At 33.4% G+C, this 7,581-nt stretch overlaps 1 long non-coding RNA gene across 1 annotated transcript; it reads right to left on the minus strand.

The window, feature by feature from the left end:
- Nucleotides 1-2,111: 2,111 nt before the first annotated feature.
- LOC148760417 (uncharacterized) lies at nucleotides 2,112-4,613 on the minus strand. The gene is made up of 3 exons (XR_016023197.1): nucleotides 4,003-4,613; nucleotides 3,748-3,852; nucleotides 2,112-2,259 (listed from the first exon to the last, which is right to left on the minus strand). It is a non-coding gene; the product is annotated as an uncharacterized LOC148760417 (long non-coding RNA).
- Nucleotides 4,614-7,581: the final 2,968 nt, after the last annotated feature.

Consider the following 7,581-nt stretch of genomic DNA (forward strand, 5'->3'; position numbering starts at 1 on the left):
AGACAAACCTGATGTAAATTATTAAGATACATGTTGTAGACAATATATGTATATTTGATGGGTAATGCCACTATGAGTTGGCAAATGATTAGCATTGTTTTGATTCGAAATGATGAAATGTGACTTTAGTAACTTTGATGGAATAATGAACAGGTCACATGGATAGGCTTACTTGGGCTTAGTGGGCTATGTCCATTAGTCCATGCACCGGTCATCGCCCTGGATTTGGGTCATGACATTGAGAATGGCATCTTAATAGCTAAACAGTGTCGCTGCCATTATTTCACTACCAATATCTGATCCACACTTACTTTGCCTTTCCACATGATTGTTAAATGGTGTTTCATTCAATTTAAAACCCCCACCTATATGTTGCCTGGTAAAAGGTAAGGCCATTTCATTTATACTAGTTCCTTTCATACCAGCTCCATTTAATGAGTGGTTGATGTTATCAACATTTAGGTTGTCCATAACATTACTTTCCCCAACACTTGTTAATAATTTCCCAACTGTAGTCTTTAGAAGTAAACATGGGCCAAAAATATGTTGTTGACTCGTGGTTACATGGAAAGGCATCACAGTGTCCCTCATTCTAATATCTCCCAAGAAAATTAGCTCATTTCGTTGCTGCGTAGGACAAGCCTTAATTTTATCCTCACCTTTATTATACCATCAGGATTTTCAACCTCTCCACCCTATTGAATAGCATGAATTGTTTAATTCACCCTTGATGATATCAACATTCAAGTTAGCTACTGTGTCCTATCACCACTTAATCCAGCACTCTCCAATAATTGCCCAACTATAAACCTTGGCGAGATACACATACCAAAAATATGTTCTTGACCCATAGTTGCAAAGCTATGCTGATTACACATCTGCATGGAACAAGCCTGAATTTTAGCTTATCCTTTATTACTAACCTCACCCTTAATATGACAATAAGAATTTCCAAGATTGCAACCCGTCAACCAGCATGATTTACTTGATTCACCCTTGACCCCATCTTTTATAATAACTAAATATTGGAATTTCAAATCAGCTCCATTCAATTCTTTTTTCATTTTTGAAAAAATATGATTAATAGATATATAATTAAAATTTGAGGCAATTTCTCTTTTTCTTGAATTGCCCTATGAGCCTTCCATAAATGTGTTTGATTTGAATTTCAAATCTACCATATCAGCCAGCCTGTACCTAAACATTCCTTCCTTAATCATTGCCTGACCCCTATTCCCATTTGAAACTAAGGTCATCATAGTTGCCGGACCACCCCCACTCACAATAGCCGGAGTTGCTGTGTTACCAACTTGGACAAGTTGCACCACCCTTGTCACAAGCTCTAATAAACACAATTTCTTTCCCTATCATAAGCCAAGTGTGCAAAGAAATTTTGTGCAAGCTATCCACTTTTACCAACAACATGCCATGATCAAAACAACTCAAATTCATGGTAGATTATTTAATTTCAATAAATTGACCCTAAGCATCACCTAAGGTTTTAAACAAATTCACATGCCATATATGAATTGGCTGATAGATTTTGTGTATGGATGACATGATCAAAATACGCACAACAAAACAAGAATTAAAATTCAAATTAAACAACCAAAACATGCTTCCACCCATGGATAACATTGGTGATATTTAACACATAAAAGCACAAAATTAATTAAAATTTAGAAGGTTACCATGCCAAATGATCTTATAATCACAATGGCACTTCTTAAAGCAATCCCACGAACATTACAAGAAGCAAGAACCCTAGCCAATTAAGTGATTGGCTTTCAACGGTAGTACACATAATTACACATAATCTTTTAGTAAAGGAGGGAGTTTGTTTAACTATACTTTGTACTAGCAAAGAAAAGATGCAACGACCTCTCCCTGGTCGTTGTCGACGTCCAAGACTTTCGAAAAAGACCTGCCAACTCTCGAACAAGCCTGTCTCAAATTTGCTCGTTAATCCACTACATTCAATCACCATATAATATTGATACTTTCATATACTAAATTGAACCATAAATATAAAAATCAATACAAACTTTTTCCTTTTATTCGTAAGTATATGTATTAAAATCTATAATCCCCAAATTAATGCTTATATAAAAATTTAGAATTCATTTACAACTTAATAAATAAAATGCTACGACTTGACCTCTAACAGCGGAGCGACTCGGAATAAAATGCTAGGAGATGCCTTTACCTATTCACGGTGGACCGAACGCGTCACTGACTACACGCTAGGCTGATCCCTATCTGCAAAAAGAGAAATAAAAGGGTGCGAGTCTCATAGACTTAGTGATAATCATCGACTTAGCGAGTAGGGCGTAGATGCGAAAACAAGCAAACGACAGATCAGTTGAATATAAAAATGCAATATTGTAAAAGCAATTTGTTTCAAACGAGGGTTTGTGCCTTATATAGAAATCGAGAATTTCTTATAAAGTATAAATAATCGAGGTAATAAAATTTTTCGCATCAAAATATATTAATAATCATTTTCGAATCAAATCAATAAAATTTAGCAAGCTTTCGCGAAACCAAATAATATTTAAAATCATGCACAAATCATAACTCGCCCCATATGCGAGGAATTACAGATTCATTTCACAGATAAACAAATAGGGGAGCTGCGAAAAACCATTTAATTTCATTTTCACCATGCAGAGAAATATAATTCATAATATTAAAACTTATTTCAACTCATATAAAACCATTACATATTTGTCAAAAATAAACAACATGGCTTATGACTTTCTTAAAAACTTGACTTGTGCCAAAATCATTCTCATACTCGGTGGTCAGGGATACATTGGCCCGGGGCTATCCCAACCGAGTCCGCCAAGGTTGTTAAAAATTTCATATACATGTAAACATATTTTTAGTTTGAAAAACACAGTCGTTCCTTGGCGTTGGCTGAGTTCACCCTCACGTGGTGGTTTGGCGTGAAGTGAACTCTAAAGTTGTACCTCATGAGTTACCCTACACGCCTCTCGTACCGAGGTAAGAATATACCTAGATTTCGTGCCCCTCAAAAAGGCTAGTCCACAGAACCCGCCCACTACAGCAAGCTAAACCCACCATACAATAAATTTGCAATAGCATGACATGGCAATTATTTTATTTTACAGCCTCTCAAGGCAAATCAACAATTCATACATTTTCAATACATTTACCAATCCAGCCAATCATGCCCACATTATCATAAACCATTCAATTCAAAACACAATTTATAACACAACAAGTAGCAGTCTCCAATTACTCTTGAATTTCTTGGTTAAAATGAAATCATCTTTTAAAAGAATTCAAATTTGATCTTCAAGGAGATATTTTAAATCTTTCTCAAGATATCGATCCCCACATCACATTAAAACTCTCTTTTCGTAAATGTTCATTGTAAATATTTGCATGATATTTTGTATCAAAATAGCATGGTGAATATGTAATAAATTTCATGAATGCACACCACACAAACAATAAGGCACAATTTCCTTTGATGTAAATCTTTTCGAAAAGCTTGTTTCCTGGTTTAAAACAGTTTACATATAATATATATATATATATATATATATATATATATATATATATATATATATATATATTCCAAATGATTTCTAAAAAACTTATACCTACGACTCCTTAAAATTCTATCAACGCATGCTTTCCATAAATTTTGCACTTAACGTAAAATATAAGTTCATGTATATGTATATGAAATTTTTAAAATTGACACCCCCTACTCACCTCATAATAGTGGGATATTACTTCACTATTGATTCGTACGCGTATATAATTATTCTTATTTGTCGGTCACATACTTCGTTCGGCACGCCTCCATGACAAACTTTCCTAGCAATAATTTAAACTTAGTATACTTAATCACACATTTGTATGGGTAGCAACTTAATTAAAAATTCCTTAAGCAACTTGCATATTTTTCATCCAAAATATGCACAATATTAAACTACCCATAAACCTTAAAATATAACATTAACTTACCATTGGGGCCTCTTCATGGGCTTCTCCATTTTTCCTATTTGGGCTAAGCCCATTTATTTTTATTTCCTATTGGGCCATGCCCATTTATTTTCTATTTTTTTTCGTCTTTTTCTTTCTTTTTCTCTCTTCCACGTTTCTTTTTTTTTTCTTTCCAGCCCGTCACTCCCTTCACCACTGTGGCTTCCTATCTTCCTTTCCTCTCAAAATCGTCACCAAAAGCCTCATTTTCTCACCCTTTTTGCTGCCATTTTCTACTCTGAAATCAGTAGATTTTCAGCTCAAATTTTCAGCAACAAAACTTCTCAATTTTGGCAGCACAAAGCTGTCCAATTTTTCTGTACAAACTACCAGCAAACAGCTTAAATTTTTTTTCTACACAAATGGGCAGCAAGCAGCTCAAATTTTCAGCAGTCAAAGTTATCCTTCAATGGCAGCAAAAATCTCCAAAAATTTTCAGCAACATAACCTCAAAATTCAGCAGCAAAAACCTTGAATTTTCAGCACCAAAATCCCTCCAAAAAGCACCAAATTTTCTCTCTCAAAGTGAAGCAAAAATCAGCTTCTTACCTAATAAATTTTCAGCTTTCTTCTTCCTCCAAAAATTACTGCAAAAGCTCTCTGTTTCCTTCCTCTCCCACGGTTCTTCTTTCATTTCTTTTGCTCGGTTTTTGGTTCTTTCCTTTATTTTTCTTCTCCCACTCTCAATCGACTTCCTCTCATTTTTTGCTTTTATCTCTTTTTCATTTCTTTCATCTCACATGGCCGGCCCCACCATCATTTCTACGTTCTTCTCTTTTATTTTTTTTGCTTTTTTTTGTCTTTCTTCCTTTCTTTCTTTTATTCTTGTGGTCGGCCCCCCATTCCATCTTTATTCCTTTCTTTTGTTTTTGTCCTCATTCCATTCTTGACTCATGTGGCCACTCATGTACATATAAAAATATTGTTTGACTTTTCAACACCTTTTCTTCATTATTTTATTATCCATTTTATTTTTATTTCTTCAAAACAATAAAATTTACATATTATGCCTTAACTTCATTTTATTTAACACACCTCCCTCAAATTTTCATATTTTAAAATTAATTCTTTCAACACGTGTAAAAATTTCAATTTCTTTCTATCTTCCTTTTCTTATACGTGTATAATCAAAATATCGAAATCGCATTTCAATGCGATGTCACCATAATATTTAAATATTTACTTACCTGCGTTAGCTCGATTTAATAAAATCACGCTGACACAATTATCGTCGTTTTCCTTCAAAATTCTTCTTTACTTCTTCTCCCCCACTTAAATTATTCATATTCCATTTTTCATGACTAATTTCGACAACATATAAAATATTAATATTTTAATATTATTTTATTGAATAAAATATTATTTTATTTCAAAAATTTTCACTTGCCTTCTTTGGTCCTGAAACACATCATTACATCTCGGTTTACTTCTGAATCATCCTTTAGCTTACTAATTCCTCTCCAATGAAAATATTATTATTTAATTATTGTTTCTGCACGCGCAAAGCATTTTATTCTTGAACGTTCCTTTCATCCTTTGTCACTCTTTAGCACACCAATTCACATCAAACGATCATTCGTTTGATCAATAAGGTCTTATTTGTGTCCAACGAGGGTGCGGGGTATTACAAAAGAACAATTGTCGTTTTCTTTTTTTTCACAAGCTTGGTCAAACCTCTCTTGAAAATTGCTTTGTAAGCAATTTCCTCTTTCACACAAAAGGAGTGGTGGCAAAAAAAGAAAGCACCTTTTTCTTTTTCTGAAAAATTAGGTTTTGCTTCAATTGTGAAAGTCTCTCTTATAGAAAATAGTTAAAATGTAACTTATATAATTAGGCCAAAATAACTTCAATTTTGCAATTAAGCTCAATATTATAACACATTATAATATTGGGCCCATCACTTAATTAAACTCTTTTAATTAAGTCCTTGAAAATTAAAATCAAATTTAATTTCTTTTATATTTTGTAATCAAGACCTTATAATTTAAACTATTTATAATTATGCCTAAAACTTAATTAAACTCTTTTAATTAAGTTTATAGAAGTTAAATGCCTAGTATGTGATTTAAGTCCAACTTAAATCATCACACTTCTAATTTAATTCATGATGCAATCTTTGAGTGTGACCCATTACGTTCCTAACATGTTGGCAATGAAATTGATTGATGACTCAATTCTATAGACCAAGATTGACATCTAGCAATGCATCATGGTCACCCAATTGTTAGGAGAGTCAAAAGGTTTTTTAACTAACCTTTCAATGCATAGTATCTCAATGTAATTCAATCTTTTCATTATATATTTCGGTAAATAGAAAGCCTAGCTTGGTGTTTACTTTCAAACTTATCCATATTAGTCCTGCAACTTCCATATATACCTATCAAGATTGCCTTAGCTAAGGAGTTTCGGTCAATATAAGCGAGAAGCAAATGAGATATGTCCCTTTCAAATCACTGGGGGTGATGAATCCTTATTGGACTACCCATTCATCTTCGCATGCTTCATGCCATACCCAAATGTACCCTATTTAGACATCTGGTCACCTCCAGACTCATAGAGGTGAAATCAAAGCATGACAATTCACATACAAGATAACCTGGGAACACAAGTCTAAAGATTACTTACATTATTGACACATGAGAGTATTTCCATAAACACTTGAGTGAAATACCAAATGGAACTCTTATAATGGGTCAAGTTTAGTGAACTTGCTCTTCTAGGCAAACACCAACATTCTAATTCCAAGTATCTTTATATTTTAATCTATGAGATCAATTGCTTACTTTTAAAATAAGGAACATAAAATGTACCAGTCTTTAAGCTTCATTGATGTCTAGCCTCAATGATACATCAATTAAGAATATTTTGAGATTATGCTTTGATGTATAGAGATATTATAATTGCAACTCATTACAGTTCTTTTCTAAGGCGTATTGATGAAGGAAAGCCTTTTATCATTCAATTTGAATGATGTGATTACATAATTAGAGCCAAGCTTTAATTAATCCCAATTGGCTGCAAGGCTCATTCTAACATTGGCACCTCCTTAACCTTTACTTAACTTATAATCTCTATTTTGTTCATAGTAGATTCATACGGAATAAGACTAGAAAACCACTCTTGAAAGTATTCAAAATAATCCGTCAACAACACATCCCTCTCCTCCTTACTATGGAAGGTTACAATGACACGTAACTAACCAGCTCCTCTGATTTCAACCTTTATCCCCTTCCCTTTCAACAAATTCATTACATTGCATAAAGAGAAACCTTCATGAAGAAACCAACAGCGCTCTTATCCAACCAAACTCCATTAACTTTAGGAATATAAATCTGATTGTGAGCTTTATTAAGAACCTCTTTAGAGGACTACACAGCTCCAAGAATAGTTGGTTGTTTATCAATAGAAGTTGTAACTTTCTTAGTACCAACTTCCTTATTCTCATTAGAGCCCACAAGAACTTCTTTGAAACTAGGTAATTGCTTTTGACAGTTATCATGAGGACTATACAAATCCCTTCCCACAGTAATGGCATTTTTCACAATGATTTTCCTTCCATCT

Source organism: Theobroma cacao, chromosome 10 (assembly GCF_053813885.1).
Source record: "Theobroma cacao isolate CCN51 chromosome 10, ASM5381388v1, whole genome shotgun sequence".
Classification (NCBI taxonomy): Eukaryota; Viridiplantae; Streptophyta; class Magnoliopsida; order Malvales; family Malvaceae; genus Theobroma; species Theobroma cacao.